The sequence below is a fragment of the Dermacentor albipictus genome, chromosome 9 (genome assembly GCF_038994185.2).
Source record: "Dermacentor albipictus isolate Rhodes 1998 colony chromosome 9, USDA_Dalb.pri_finalv2, whole genome shotgun sequence".
Lineage (NCBI taxonomy): Eukaryota > Metazoa > Arthropoda > Arachnida > Ixodida > Ixodidae > Dermacentor > Dermacentor albipictus.
In genome coordinates this window covers 75249352-75266412 of record NC_091829.1, presented here as the reverse complement: position 1 = coordinate 75266412, position 17061 = coordinate 75249352, and the positions used below count along the sequence as shown (strand labels likewise).

The following is a 17061-nucleotide window of genomic DNA, read 5'->3' as shown; positions in this document are numbered from 1 at the left end:
CAGTAATTTGGGAATGGACCAGTTCAAATTTAGGCGGGAGCCAGCTGAAATTTCTGGGGTGGGCTAAGTTAAATTGGAGGTTGGGCCAACTTGAAATCTGCGGTGGGTGCACTTGAAATATGCATATGGGTCAAATTAATTTTAGGGATTGGTGAACTTGAATTACAAGGTGGTGGTGGCCCAACTGAAATTCGGGGAGAGACGAACTAGAGATTTATGAGTGATCAAATGTCGAGGCGCGCTTGTTCTCAGTGTTTTGATTGCATTGGTACGATTGCACTGAAGAAGCTGCATGGGGTGAGAAATTCCGACAGTTGTCTGCTTAAACCTAAGTATCCTTTGCCGCCGGAAAGTCCATGTGTAGACGTGCATGAGCTAGGAAAAGCAAGTAAGAAAAACTAAATAAAAACAAAGTCACAGCGGAGCAAAACAATGCTTACGCTTCAGTGGACAATTCTCTGGATATCTGCAGCTTTATGGGGATTCGCATACTCACAAAATTTTCATTTCAAGGTAATAAAAACAAGAACGTCTTCTGAAAATCGTAATTTTCCCGGCAATGATGTGCCGGAGGGAGGTATCCCGATGTCGAGTGAGCCAATCGCGAGTAAATTCTATCGATGGATTGGACCGCAGAGTTTCATACAATAAAATTCCCAGGGTCTCTTGTGTTATCCCTAAAACGAAGGCGAGTGACCAAGTGCCAATGCATGAAAGACGGACTCATGCCGTACACATTGCTTATTCGCTTAGTCACTGTTTATTCGCTTGGTCACTCCTTTATTTCGCTTCGTGTACTTCGCTTAGTCATCGGTGTTAATTCCAAGGGCGAAGGTGTCACTCCCACACTAGGTCATGGCTTCGAGCGCCTTAGCTGTATCTTAATTATCTGCGCCTGAATTAACTTCGCATTTATTAACACTGATCGTCGTGGGTTCAAGTGCCCTAGCTCTAGCAAAATTACTTCGCCCTCATTAACACCAAAGTTCACGGCCTCAACTCTCACAAAGTGTTGTGGTTGACCTTCAGCCAAAGTTCGAGCATTCGCAGCCGTAATTTACGCCAAAGGTTGTGGCTTCATCTCCCACCAAAGTAGAAGGTTCGCAGCCTTTACGTACCTTTCGTGTCTTCAATGCTTTTTCGGTCATGGTTGACTTACCAATGACACGTATGGCTTTCGCCTGAATAACTAAAGCGAACTCTGGCGCTGCAAAAATTCGGCCAGTATCGGAATGATGGTTAATGCGCGGATCTGTCTTACCATCATGCTTGTGGCTTCAGCCGTTTTAGAGTGCAGCTCTTTACGGCGTCCAACATTCAATGTTTTCGGGGCGATTCGTCACCAGGCGTCGCTCGGCGTCGATGGTGAGGGTGGCGTGCTCAAGAGGCACCAGGGGTGGCTTGCAGGAACATTTAACATCGAAAATAATCACGAATTTACTAACGCGTTCCCAAGATCCATAGACAACGCCAAGCGCGCACAAGAACGCGTTCTACAATTCGGTAAAACTTCCGTTATTAAATGTTCGTGCAAGCCGCTCCATGTCTCGCCACCATACCGCTGGAAGCGACTCGATGAGCGCAGACCAATCACAGTGCACGTGCGACTGGTGCGCCTAGTCGCGCGTTAAGGTGGAGATGCCAAACGACGCAACGCCAGAAAGCGTTGTTAAAAACTACTGAATGTGGGGCGGCCTTCAGGTGCCCGTTGCTGTGTTCAGTGTTAGAGTCATCGGCATCCCTCGTCCTCACCGAGTGAACGATCACAGCGAAGGATAAAAGAGCGAACGCGGAGTGCGGCGGGGGTTGAAACACGGCACTAGAGAAGAGAGCGCGAGGAGGAAATCGGAGGATGATGTATGGGGTTTTTTGGCGCAAGGGCCAGATATGACCAAAGAGCGCCATACACATGGTGATCGGTTTTCAATGAATTGTTCGTGAAGTGAAGAAATGTACTTCGAATGGTGGATGTGGCATGGCTGTAAATAGGCCTAAAATCAGTCGCTCTGGATTGCGTAAAATATATAAGTATTAAAACAATGACAATGACCAGAGGTGTGAACTATGGAACTGTCATGTTACACGCGGGTGATGAAACAAAACATGTAGTGAATGCAGCACTGATGTCTCTCACAAGGGCCCTTGAATGCAAGGGCTTGGAGACACGTGCTATGCTAATGTAACAGACGCAGCAGGAGCCTCTGCTAAAAGGCCATACTACGTAACACTTGGTCTGATAATGTGCAAAGTTTGAATGTCGTTTAAATAATTTAAAACTGATGTGGTGTTGAATAACGGGTTCGAGCCGAGAAATTGTGCAGGATGTAATGGGATATGGTGTTGATACGCCAAGGGAAAGTGCTTTTTTCTCTCGCATTCTGTTTGCCTACATTCCACGAGGACGTGGATGACCGTTAGTCTCTTACCACATCTACCACATGTAGGAGGTTCTTGTGGGGAAGGAGGAAAGGCTACCCGGTCAAAAAATCCGTCAGGGCTATCTTAATGGACTTGTAGAATTCTTGAAGGTCTGTCAGGAATTCTTACAGGTACTCTCCCAATACCAATAGGATTCTTAAAGGTCAGTCAGGAATTCCTACAGGCACTCTCCCAATAGCAATATGATTCTTAAAGGTCAGTCAGGGATTCCTACAGGTACTCTCCCAATACCAATAGGGTTCTTAAAGGTCAGTCAAGAGTGTCTATATGCACCCTCCCAATACAAACAGGGCTCTTAAAAGTCATGTAAAAACTCTTACAGGCAACCCTCCAATGCCACTAAGAGTCTTGTCGTTTATTGGAGATCCTTTACATGTAGCTTTTGTACACCATGCAGTAGGGCGCTTAAAGGTTAGATAGATTTCTACGGGCATCATGACCGTCCGAAACGAAAACGTCCGCGCAGCCGATTAACCGAGTTGAACGTGTAAAACCTCATGAAAAATCTGCAGTAATCGAAACCGCGATCAGTCTTTGTTTAGTGCTTTTACTTTTATTTAGCCTTTGTGGTGCCGAAATCGGCAGATGCATGAGGCAACTAGCAACCGAGTGGCTTTCCGCAGTACATCGGTGAATGATATTTCTTCACCTCATGTTAATTACGGTTACACAATAACATGAGTTGCGCTACCTAAAGGGTGTCGAGGAGAGCAGAAACTAATTGCCGCTATTTTAGCACAGCTACCGCGTGAGTATATTATGTATAGTATATATAAGCGACATCACAAACTTGGGCCAGTTAGAAGCGGAATGAAGGCTGCGCTACAATATTTTTCGGTGACTTGTCATCAACTCATAAGCTCAGCGGGTGATTAAGATCTCGTACTCTATTTTTGTGGCTGCCGAGCAATACACCATGCATCTATGCGTTGCTCTTTTGCACCACTGATTGCATCAATGTAACGACAAAACCGAACTGGTCATGTCGAGTGCAAATAAAGCTTCAATTTCCTTAATTTTGTTTGTCCTGTTAAAAATGGAGTGTGGAATGCGCACATGCCTGCCTACTGACTGGCATACAAGCTGCCCAGGTGGCACGTCAGGTTGGGCCAACGTTGGAAACATATTGACACTTCTTGGCCCAATGACGGCCTAAGATTAACAGCATGGTTCCAATATTGGCAGTGCCATTCTGGTTCCTGGCCCAATGTTGGCCTAAGGTTTACAGCGTGGTGTCAATATTGGCTGTGCCATTCTGATAGAGATCCAATGTTGGCCCACTTTACACAGTCAGTAAACAATATTGGCTGTGCCATTCTGATAGAGATCCAATGTTGGCCCACTTTACACAGTCAGTAAACAATATTGGCACTGCCGTTCAACAAGGCGGGAATTATTGGACCGACTTTCGTATGGATTTGCAAATATGGGTTACTAGTTGGATTTCTTTGGAGGACATTGGCCCGTAATAAGCTAATTTTCGCCTTGTCGGCTTTTAGTGCTCTACGACTTGCTGAGATTGAACAACGTGTTTTGAAAACTAACGCACTGATCACAGGCACGTTGCGCAGGAACCAAAAATATGTTCTCCCATGTCAACTCCATGAATGGTACACGGCCATTATTGCACTTCTCCTTTACCGAAATGTGTCCCCTAAAGAGAAAAGCCAGTGTACCACGTAGCAAGCAGGGGAAGTCGCATAAATTTAGCCGCTGTTTTATTGATCGTGAATAAGAACTTGAGCTTAACATAAGAAGCAACGGTATTGCGAATTTGCCTGCGCATTGTATTTTTTGCATGTACGCTCCGCGGCTTTAGTGGGTCAAGATTCTGAGGAGAATCGAGAATTACAGTGCCTCAGAGCTGATGGAACCGTTTTATATTGCATCGAGAATGAGCGCATATGCATTAGTGAAACTATTGTTTGTTTGTTTAGCATGCATGGCATGTTGCGGCGACATCATGCTCCTATTCTATTTGTTTGTTCGTGCATGTGTAGTAAGCTCCTCGTATGAATGCCCCTGACAGAAAAAAAATTAATTGCACGTTTTGGCATTTGCGTGTCAACAACCTCTTGCATTGCCTTTAGTAGGCACGGCGCATTCCGGATTTTTTTTTCGGCCTAGTTTTCCGTCCTTCAGCCCCCCATTGCCTCTCCCCCACGCACCCAGGTGAGCCTGGTCAATGCTATCAGTCAAGCGTTCAGACAGCCATAAGCTGCTGTGTCGAATTGGGTGCTCTCAGAAGGATGGGGAAATGCCGCGGGGTCACTATTGTCCTCCTTGTCGCCCTCCATCGCTGCCACCCCAAAACCCGGTCGGGCTAGGTTCAGCGGGGGAAAGTGGCGTTTACGCCGCATTCTTCGTTCACCCTTTCCTTTCGCTCTTTCCTTCTATGCGTCGCTAGCACGCCGACTGGGTGCAACACCGCCTGGGTGCTTGCCGTCCGTTTTTGCCAGCGCACTCCTCTCGTGAAAAATGCTCGCTTGCGCTCGTCATTCCTACTGAGACGCCTACATACTGAAATACGCAGCAATATGGCCACGAAATTTTGTGAGTGTTAGAATTAATATAGGCGAAACAACAATTAGAAAAATTACCGACGATTACGTTACTTCCTAATGCGAAATTTGAGCGCAGCAAATAAGCTGTTTCACCTTTTCGATAGATTGAGGCAAAGAAATCGAGCAACACATGCATGCGCTATCACAGAATTTTTTTTTTATTTTTCACACGTATTCTTTTAACAAAGACTCCACTAACAGTTCTTGACAGTCATGAAGGAAGCTTTGTGGTCGGAGAAATAGACTGATATATGTTCGACTTGGTACACCAATGCTTGATTCTCAAAGACGAGATCTATACAAGTGCCTCGCGAGGTTGTCACAGCCGTGGGACGCGTTACGAGCGAGAGGAACGGGATGTTCTCCCGCATAAGTGTTAGGAAATTGCTGTTTGTCTTTATGTCAACATTAAAGTCCCCCACTACTAACATCGGTGTGGATCGATGGACGGTTAATGCGAGTTGCGGGAAGTGCACGACGTCTTTCGTGAGTGCGGTAGCGGACTCACGAAAGCGGTATCAGTCGGTCGCTGCTAGCGCTGGGGGGATGAAAGGGGGGCGGAGCTGGTTACGAGGCCGACGATAACGCCGACGACGACGCGAAACCCAGGAACGGACGCCAAAGAGCCATTTGTGTAGCCAGCCCTCCACCACAGTGTCTCCTCCTCCCTTCCATCATCCTCCCTCGCCCGGAGAGCCGACAGCGCGCATGCGCGGCGGCGGAGCAGATTCGTCGGCGAGCTGGTTACGAGGCCGACGACAACGCCGACGCCGACGCCGACGACGACGCGAAACCCAGGAACGGACGCCAAAGAGCCATTTGCGTAGCCAGCCCTCCTCCACAGTCTCTCCTCCTCCCTTCCATCATCCTCCCTCGCCCGGAGAGCCGACAGCGCGCATGCGCGGCGGCGGAGCAGCAGATTCGTCGGCGAGCTGGTTACGAGGCCGACGCCGACGACGACGACAACGCCGACGACAACGCCGACGACGACGACGACGACGACGCGAAACCCAGGAACGGACGCCAAAGAGCTGCGCTCTAAAAAAAGTTGGCGCTCGTGGCCACCGTCTTCGATGTGGGATGAACTCGGATACAAAGAAGCCTGGATCATACAATGGTGAGTGCATTTGTTTTGCGCATGTTATAAGTTTTATCAGAAGCAATATCACCCAAGCTATATCACCCAAGCAATATCACGCGGTATATATATTACTGAAACAGGCCTGGCTAATGTAGAGCGCCTGTAATTAAATAGCTCTTTTTATTTGCAGTCTTTGAATAGTGCCTGGAGTAGAACCACGTGTAAATCTCTGTGAATTTCACCCAAATTCCAGGACTATGATTTTATCAAACCACGCGTGCGGCCTGATCCTGCTAGTGATACCGAGGAACCGCGCTTCTTCTTACTGGTATAGGTCAAGCATCATTTCCAGCTGACAGTATTTCTTTCTTTTCGTATAATAAATGCTTCTTTTACTAGTGTTTCTTGACGGAACTTCTCGGTTTCCACATTAAAAATTTCGCACGAAGGCCGCATTGTGTCTACACAGTCTGAAACTAGGCTTTTTGTGCTGCAGCAGGTTTTGCTGCAATTTTTAATTTTAAAGTGTTACGCTGACTAGGTGTGAGCTGCAAACAAAGCGGACGGATCCTGCGCATTTTATGTCTGTTCTAAATATTACGTTAGACCTTGTACAAGGTATGCCATATATGTCGAAATATCAAGAAGTGTTACCTGACAAATCTCTTGCAAGAAAGTTTCTTGATTCACCCCTTCGAACTCTCTGCTCAGACTTATAATATTGTGGCAGTATGGCGATTTTTGAAATGTAAACTCTCCCACATACATTTGTCATACCAACATCTCTGACAATGTTTCTTTTCATTTTACAGTGCAAACATTTCCTCCAAGTAATGGTGAAGTCGCTATGGGATATGGTGGCAATATCAACGAAACCACCGCGTTATCGTGGTCCTCGGGGGCCTGATAAGCCCGCTGTCATCCAAGCACTGACAAACCTGCCTACCGACGTCAGCCCCCTGCCCTGAAACCCCTGGCCAGCCCACCGTCCTCGGCACCTTGCCCAATTCCTATCCTGAGGGCAGTGCCTGTGAATAAACTGTTCGAAGATAACCGAGCGTCACCCATCTAGGTCCACGGAAAATGCCTGTTTGTGAAAATTTATTCGCAAATAAACTGTCATAAACGTCAATTTCAGTATTCATTTATTATTATTTGCAATCATATATGACTTCTGCTTCCTGACATTTTTTTGTCGAGCTTTCCTAGCTACTATTGAGGAAGACGGTAAGGGGACAATTGCTACAAAAAATGCCGCTAGCAAAATGTTTGCGGTAAGAATATGTGCGTGCTCTAAAGCCAGCATATCTAGAATATTCGTCGTGCAAAGGGCATTGGCTCAAAGCTGGCATTAAGAATGGCAACGATATGGCTCAACACTGGTACTACGCTGGCAGCACGATGGCTGCTGCATTGGCATAACATTGGCCCAATCTTGGCTTTAGCGCTGGTCCTACGATGGCTGCTGCATTGGCATAACATTGGTCCAATCTTGGCTTTAACGCTGGGCCAGCATTGAATTGGGTTGCATTTTGCCAATATGCCAACATTGGTCAAACATTGGTACCAATTTCTGCCAGCATTGGGCCATGGTTGGACCAATGCTGGTGTGCTGCCTGGGTGGTTGAGACGCACAACAAGAATGTTATTCCTTCAGCCTGCGTAGGACTAGCTGTGCCAATATGTCTTAAAATTGATGCAATCATGCATTTGTGCCATTAATGGAAAACTAATAGGGACCGATGGATTGGTAGACTGGTAGACACCAATAGACTGGTAGCCCATCAGACTGGTAGACCATCAGACTGGTAGACCATCAGACTGGTAGACCATCAGACCGGTAGACCATCACACCGGTAGACCATCAAGGTCCGAAATTACGTATAGCCATCAGACATGTAAGCCAGTAGCTTGATGGAATTTTTGACTGGGTAGCACTATTTTCTGCAACCCGGGCGGGAGCACGGCTCAGCGCTAGCAGAGTAGGGACATCGGATTAAAAGAGAGAGAGGGTAGGAGGGAGAAAGGTAGAAGGTCGTCCTAGCAGCATCAGAGCAGCCCGGCAGGGGGTTCAACCGGAGGAGTAGGCTGACAATAAGTCTAACTCCAGGAGGTTACTGCGAATATATGAGGCGGGAAGCGGAGGAGGAGAGCGTGGCGAAAGAGTGAGGAGGAAAGCAGACTGCCGCCCGAGTCTACGACATGGCGCCACAGTCACGTACGCCGCAGTGCGCGGACGACCTCATTACTAAGGCATGCAGCGAATGCTTGGGGAGCACATCCACTGTTACGAAATACGGAAACAAAGCGCTGGATTGTGCTTCGGAGCGAGACGCGCCGTTCCCGTTTTCGCGCCTTCTTTCTGAACAATGAGCGACGCAACCGGTGGAATTCAATATGCCTAAATAGCGGCGCTCAAATTTTGCATTATGGAGCAACATAGTCATCGGTGAATCTTATTCTAGCTTTATTTATTAGGTTTCATTGGCCTTCGCTGTCCTACATTTCAAAGCTATCTATATTTGCATATGTATGGTTGAGCAACACTGGGGATGAATTGCAACAAATGACTGAGGGCCTTAGCAGATAAATTATTAGAGTAAGTTTGAAGCTTGTTACCCAGAAGACAGCAGTAATGTTCAGTAGTCTGGCAAGGAAGCAAGAATTAATGTTCGCCAGTGACCCTCCAGGATAAGTGCAATAGTAGGTTTATTTAGGTCAAATACTCACGGAGCACCTAGTAGAAGGAAATTTACTGCAGAAAAAAATGGGTTGTAGTTAGTACGGCAGGCGTAACCTAATTCCTGATTGGAAGCTTCGCCCTTTCGTCGAAAAGTGTACAATCTATGCATTCTACCAATTAGAACATACGGGGCCGAAACTTGGAGATTAACATAGCTCGAGAACAAGATAAGTACCTCGAAAAGATGAATGGAACAAAAAACCTAAGCCTAATGTTTAGAGACAGGAAGACAACGGTATGGATGAGAGAGCAAACCTCGATGACATTAGGGGGAGGGGGGAATGGAGCTGGACAGGCCATATAATGCGCAGGGCAGATAATTGGGGGACCGTTAGAGTTACAGAATGGGTACGAAGAGAAGGGAAGGACTCTCGATGATGGCAGAAAATCATGTTGAATGATGAAATTAGCAAATTTGAGCGCGAAAGTTGGATTCAGCTAGCGCAAGGTAGGCAATTGGAGAACGCTGGTGACGCTGCCCGGTGTCCGTAGCAGCTATCACTAGAAATGAGAAAAAAATATCCAGTTCCCGCCAGGATAGGTCCCGGGAACGTTGCACATGAGTCAGCTACTGTACCACTGAGCCGAGCCAGCGCTGCCTAGATTGCAGCGGAAAAAATGCCCTATAAGGGCATCCTGGGGAGCAAGGAAACACGCGATACGACATGCGCGCCGCGTAGCGACGATGTGTGCCCATATTTCATTGCATTATTACGCGAGGTAGAACGCGATGTAGCAGATGCGCAGGTAGAGGTGCAAGGCAGTCACAGGAAGTTTCAGGAAGAAAAATGTTTCAGGAGATGTATAGAAGAATGCTAGAAAAACTATACATTGTGTATCTGATTAAATCCACCCGTCTACGTGACAATATCACTGCCGCGTTTAAAAGGGGGCACCAATAAATTATCACCATGATTTTATTAATCTTCATTAGCACCGTATATTGCCACTTGCCTTTCGCTGTGAGATAAGGGCCTCGTAGACAAGCGCCTCGTAAGCCTGTACGTGCGCCCGTTGCATTGCAGTTGCATATTATTACCCCAAGTTGCACGCCATGTAGCAGTTCATCTGGTAGCGGTACAAGGTAGATAGCGATCTCTTCAGGAAGAAAAAGGAAATTATGGACATGTATAGATGCTGATGTAATGTACAACATACATGATATGCCTGAATAATTCAAGTAGGCTAGATTACTATTACCGTTCAGTTTCATAGGGAATGTCATAAAATCTTCATCATTATCAGCATCGTATCATGCCATTTCACATGCGATGTGAAATACGCGCCGTGTAGTGTCAATACGTACAAAGTTTGCATTGCATTTCGCTATATTTTAGCAGGTACCCCGATGTGTAGCAGTTGCATATGCATTAAGCTGGTCGTGGTTGAGCCAAGCAGGCTAGGTGTTTATTTATCACCATATTAAAGGGGATGCCAACAAAATATCATTATCATCATCAAGAACATCAGAAACGTACCATGCCATGGGTCGATGGATGGGACATGTGCGCAACGTAGTCTGGATGCCTTTGTTTACCCTCAGACGTCATGGCGCCTCCTCGCAAAGTACGAACCGCTGCTGAAGCTGATCGTGCAGCTACGTGAGCGGCTGCAACCACCCAACATCAGCAGTCCGCGGTGCACAGGGCAAAAAAGCTCAATGGTTGATTTCCAATCAGCTTGGTAAATACTCAATGATAATATAGCTGTCTTCTTTCATCTAATGACTTGTGCCTAAGTTCAGGTATGAGAGTACTATGCGCACAAACTTGGGGACTGTGTTGAGCCTAACCTCATTGGCCCACGCCGATCGACATTGCCTCAATTTCTGACCCCGGCTCGTAAAAACTGAAGCGTCTGCCGCCAACAATGCATCACCACATACCAACCAAGAGTCACCCGTTTACAAGGAACTTCTGGCGACATCACATGTCAAACTCGACCTCTTGGTTGTCGACTTTGTCGTCTGCCATTATTTCCCAGCAAGGTCTGGGTATACACCTATTTAGCTCATAACACAATGTGATTAATAGCAGAGGATAAGGAAAAGTATGTGCTTTCAGGTGATTGAAGAATATTTTCTAAGAAATACGCTCTACTCTCTACCGTGCACATGGCCGCAGCATTTCGATGGAGGAGAAATGGGAAAACACGCATATACTTATATTTAGGTGCATATTAAAAAAGCCTTGGTGGTCCGAATTGCCACTGTGCCCCACTGCACTGTACCTGACAAATTTTCCACCTAATATCTAATATTTTTTTTACCTAAAGCCTGCTGTTTCGAAAATGCGGCTGACGTGCATGTCCAGAAGAACGTCTTCAGCGAATTTCACACATCCACACAAATCGAAGCTTAACTCCTTACGTAATGAAATTCATTGATTTTTGTTAGCTTAACTGTGTTACCTTCAACGAAGCTACTGCCAGTGGAGTCAAGGCATAACGAGGAGGGCACTCTGGGTACGCTAGACAAACTCACTAGTCGCCCTGGCATCTCTACAAGAGTTTCTCTTCAGCTCCCAAATGTTTCTGGGCAAATGCAAACGGTAATAATAATATAGTGACCTAAAATATCCGCAACCCGTGTCCTTATACGGAGTGGTGCTCTCCTCTTTACGACCAATGCTAGTTTTCTCGTTTCGCTTGATCTAGTACCTGTGCCTGTCCACGACTGAGCTTGATGGTGCACTAAGGCATGACATGGTAATGGTTTTACCGCTAAACACATTACGGTAAATTTGCACAAAAAATGGGGGCAACCGCAGCGGTGGCGCAAAGTTACTCCCTCGAACAATATATTGTATATTGTCAGGTTGACAATATACAATATATCATTCGAAAACTAGTATTACCACGAGCACTTCCGTAGGGAGAAATTTGTAAAGCTCATTCCGCGTATGTTGGATAACTATCGGACGGCCATATTATTACACTTATCTAAATTTGATCCTGCGGTAAAGATTGCGTTTGCAGGCGCCCGAACAAGATCGCGCCGCCATGATGAAGGGAGGCTCCGTATCGCGTTCATTGCCCGTCTCAAGTGAATCGATTCTCGTCATCGGCACATGCGCGGCGGTGCAAAGTAGCAACATGGCGGCGAACTTGCAGTTGCTGATTTCAATGCATGGGTGCTATGGCGAGCGTTTCCTCTAGAGTTGGTTATATTAACCCTATAGGAGAACATTCCAGACTTTTTTTAATGGGATACCAGCCACGGTAGCTTGCTCCTTAAGGGGTTTCGCTGCTAAGCTCAAGGTCGTCCACTCGAACGCGGCCACAGCGCCCGTATTTTTACTGAAGGGAAATGCAAAAAAAAAACATGAGAAGAGAGCAGAATAAAAAAAAAACACTCGTGCCTTAAGGTGCATGATAACCAACCTCAAATTGAAGAAATCACTCCGAGTCCCTCATGTTAGCGTGCCTCATAATAAAAGCCGGCTTTCAGCACGTAAAACCCATCATTGCAATTTCTAGTGCGACGAGCGAGCAAAGTTTCACATGCGTCAGTTTCAGCCATTCTAAAAATTGCGTGGGAAGTGCTGTTTTCCCAACCTGTGCCTGCTCCCTTCCGCTTCACCTTACCATGGCGGAGAAAGTGCTTAGGAGGCTTCGGGCTAGGACGACCCTTACAGTGGCTGTAGTCTCAAAGTGAACTGTTCTCATTTACCACTGGGTGCTACTATCAATACTCTCTAGTACCAGTGGTGGATAGGCAGATAAGTACCACCTAATCTGCAGAAGTCCGTGCTTTCCTAGAAATGCTCGTGTTTCCCACTGCAAGCCGGCCTCCGCTACGATGTCTCCACCAGCTACGACCGCCGGATACGTAACGAGAGATTCCACAAAACTCTACTTCGATTCCTACCCAACACAGCCCTGATAGAACAGATATAATACAGATACACAGATCTAGAATTATGCTTTCGGGGCAAGTCCATATCGCAATAAAAAAAATGGCTGTGGCTTAGCTAAGGTTAAGCCCAGGATGCGAAGCATACTAGCCTTTATTTTAGTTGTTGAACCACTGTTTAGCCTGGTGAACTGCTGTTGCTTGGCTATATTTGGTTCGGCTAGACGGAGAAACAACTCATGCGTTAGCGGGAGGAGCGGGAGTTAGGCCGCAGCACCGGCTGTGCGACAGCAGGCGAGCGCAAGCGTTGAGCCCGGCTTGCAGCTGTTGTGACGTCAGTGCCCTAGCGGGAGGAGCGCGAGTTAGGCCGCAGTACCATCTGTGCGACCGCAGGCGAGCGCACGAGCTGAGACCTGGCTATGTAGCAACGCGGCCGCAAGCGAGCGCACGAGTTGAGCCTCCGCTTTTGCTGCTGTAATGACGTCACATGGTAGCTACGCGGCCGCGCGTGGCGCAGCAAGGAAGAGCGTGGTTGTGCGGCTAGTATGCTTCGCATAAAAGTGCTCACATAGGTTATGTAGCGTTATTATCCAAGTTTCCCAGTGGCTTGGGAAACTTTTACGTCTCTCCAAATTTGCATGTGAGGAAACTGGGCTCGTTTTATGCTGTGACTACATTTGAAAAAAAAGAACCTGGTTTCAGGCGCTCTCCCTCATTTTAACTTTTATGCATAATTTCTAGCATAACCCAAATGTATTGTGGAACAAAACATCGCACTTTATTATATTCCTTGAAAAGAAGGGGCACGTGTGGGTAATGCGCAGACGAAATCAAAACCTTCAGATTTAACCACAGCCTTTGTGGAAAATTACCCATTCGAGCAGGGCGGGAGTGCCTTAAGCTTGTTTCACGAACTGGGTGATGCCGAGTTTAGTACGCTTTCCTGGAACAACTATTACCGAGACCGAGATTAATATTGCTTTCAAGGCCGGGACCCTGACCAGGTCTGGTCATATTGAGCTGACAAGCCCACTGCATATATTATGCGCGCCAACGATCGTGTGTGCTAAGTATTGCGTCATTACATGCTGCGCAAAACGCTTAAATATGAAGCAAAACGTCGTTTGCGGTTCTCTTCGCGGGCGCCACCCTCCCAGTGATAAAGTAGACGTATATCGCGCACGTGCGCCTACGTACGTGGCAGCGCTGTGACGTCGCTCATACTCATAACAGCAGGCATTCAACAAAGTCAAACGAATGCCCCACAGAGCAAGATAATGATTGCCTAAAGCTATGTATTGTTATTTCAAAAGGAACACAGAAAGGAATGAAATGTACAGTCGTGATCAAAACTTCGTGGCCCACGGCATTAGCCAGAAATTAACTATATTCAAGTGCAGCTACGCGGCCTGGAATTCGTTGAATACATTCTATTGGCCAATCGCGCGCGTACGCGTTCGCAGCCGGAATAGCCAGGCTGCGAAACAAATTGAAACTCACGGCACCTTTGGTCCGCAAACTTTTGATCACGACTGTACATGCATGGCACCACACATGCTTGAGGCAAGAAATGAATAACCGTGACGCACCTTACAAAACAACTTGTATTGAAATACTAAGAGATCACTTCAACCCATCATAACAATATCCACTAGCCAGAGCTACTTCACAATAGGTTTCGCGAGGCAAGCTACTTTTAAGCTACCTACAACAACACGCTTGACCATCGAACCCGCGAAGACTGAGTTGTGAGGCCACAACAATTGAATTCAGCTTATTTAAAACGCACTTTCTTCGTAGCCCTACGAGCGCAAAGATGTGTTCTCACCTTGCATAATGCCCACTGGTTGACGGCCAAACTCGTCGCAACGCCCGCTGCGTGCAAGTGCTCCCTGCGTTAAGCTAACCACATCTGGCGGCGACGCTGCTTCTGATGCTGTATGCAAGCGACAGTGTAGAGCAGGCCGTGAAAGTTCGTCCACGTCCACAAAAAAAGCAAGAGATGCAAACGCAATGTCGCATTTAAAAACATCTTGATCAGAAATGCTACGCCAATGCACGCCAGCACCGAGCCAAGCATAAAAAAAAAAACGCGAAGCAGCTGCACCGGAAGCGGCGGAAACGCTTCTCTGCATTTCGATGTGCGACACCGCGCGCGCCACCATCGCACAAAGGGTAATGCGCTACATGTAAACGCTGGCGCATCGCCTTACACGTGATGCGCTGCTGGAGAATTCATGGAAATGTAGCTCATGATTACACATGTAAGCCCAGAAGAATGAAAAGAAACGGCCTACGCCTAACACATAAGACCATACGGTCACTGGAGCCAGCAACCTAATTAAACGCGCACCCTTGGTACGTTACACAAACTCCATAGTTGCGCAACGATCTCTACACTCGTTTCTGATATGTTCCCGAACGGAACTTACTTATGCGAATGGTGGATCAACACTATTTAAGTAATATATCCGCAGCCTGCGTCTTTATATGGAAAACTTCTATTCTTCTATTGAAAAATGCTTGCCTTGTTGTTTCGCGTTATGGAATATATTTACCCGTCCACTACGTAGCTTGACAGCGCACCAAGGCATGACATCGTAATGATTCCACTGCTAAACAAAGAGTAAATCTGCGCGCAGTGGCAGTGAGTGAGTGAGTGTCAACTTTATTATTAGAAGGGGTAAGGGATAAGGGAGGCTAAGCTACGTAGGCTTCCAGGCTGTGCTACACGATGGAGTCTTCAGCTCGTGCCAGGACCCGTGTTTGGATGTCTCGGTCGGTGCTGGAGAGAAGGGCCTCCCATTGTTCGTCGGTGGGGGGTGGCGAGACGAGGTCGGTGGACGGGGAGTCTTCCGGGCAGCCCCAGAGGATGTGGTTTAAGGAGGCAACGTCGCCGCACAGGCAGCAGCGTGGATCAATGACACCAGGGTGGATGTGCGAATACACTAGGGGGCATGGAAAGGTGCGGGTCTGGAGGCGACGCCAGGCGATCTCGGACCGCTTGGGAAGACTGCCATGTGGGGGTGGGTAGGCGTACCGTTCGAGGCGATAGTGCTGGGTAATGTCGTGGTAGGTGACCAGGGGCTCCGGCACCGGGGCGTCCGACGCGGAGAGGCCCACCGCTCGGTCGACGAATCCTCGAGCGTGTTGGTGAGCCGACTCGTTGCCGGGGTGACCCGAGTGGGCGGGAACCCAGACCAGTTCAATGTGACTCGGTTCGTCCTCCAGTAGAAGTGGGCGAAGGAGCCGTAAGGTGGTAGGCGAGACGAGACCTCGGGCGAAATTGGAGATGGCGTGCTTGGAGTCGGAGAGTATGACGCTGGCGTCGGTCGAGGTGGCGGCTAAAGCGATGGCCGCCTCCTCAGCCTCGACGACGTAGGGCATTCGAACGGTGGCGGCCGTGATTGTCGGCCCCGAGGGTGCCGAGGAGGGCGAGACGGAGACGACTGCGAAGGCGTCCCCGGGCGAGGCGTATCTGGCCGCATCCACGTAGGCGATGGCTGGGTGGTCGGCGTACTTGGCGTGAAGCATGGCCGCACGGGCTTGGCGACGGGCGTCGTGGTGTCCCCGGAGCATATTCTTGGGTAGAGGCTTGATGGAAAAGGCTGCCCGAAGAGCATGCGGTAGTGAGACCAGGTCTGGTGGGTGAGAAGACGTGTCATGACCGATGGAAGAGAGGATGTAGCGACCGGTCGGCGAACGATGAAGGCGTTGCAACTGAGCGATGCGGTGAGCTTCGATCAGTTTGTTGAGCGTGTTGTGGACTCCCAGGCGGAGGAGACGCGCCGTGGACGCAATGGGGGGAAGGCCGAGAGCAGTCTTGTATGCATGGCGGATGAGGACGTCGACCTTGTCGCGTTCCGATTTGAGCAGACGAGTATAAGGAAGGCCGTACGTGAGACGGGAAACGACGAAAGCGTCGACTAGGCGGAGGAGATCGTGTTCGCGCATGCCGATGCGCCGCGCTCGGACACGAGCGAGCATGCGCGCGGTTTGCTGAACCGAAAGCGAGAGCTGGTCGATGGTGTGAGCATTATGGCGGTTTGACTGTACTATCAGCCCGAGCACCCGGAGATGCGAGACGACGGGAACGGGAGTGGAATTGGCGTGAATCGTGATGGTGGAGTGAGGCGTCTTGTGGCGACGCCGGTCGGGGGGCCGCATGAGGAGGAGGGCGGATTTGGCCGCCGAGCAAGCGAGACCGGCCGCGTGCACGTGACTCGTGACGACGTCAGTTGCGCGTTGCAACGTCTGCTCAATGTGCCCGTCGGAGCCAGACGTGACCCAAAGAGTTACGTCGTCCGCGTACAGGGTGTGTTTCAGATCGGGGATACCGTCGAGCTTGTCGGGAAGTGAGCGAAGGGCGAGATTAAAAAGA

General features: G+C 48.4%; 1 long non-coding RNA gene across 1 annotated transcript in view; it reads right to left on the bottom strand.

The window, feature by feature from the left end:
• The window catches only part of LOC139049840 (uncharacterized), a 166413-nt gene extending 151669 nt beyond the window's left edge, over window positions 1-14744 (bottom strand). The window contains exon 1 of the long non-coding RNA XR_011508604.1: window positions 14509-14744. This is a non-coding gene — a long non-coding RNA (uncharacterized lncRNA). The remainder of the gene's footprint in view (window positions 1-14508) is intronic.
• Between the last annotated feature and the right edge of the window lie 2317 nt (window positions 14745-17061).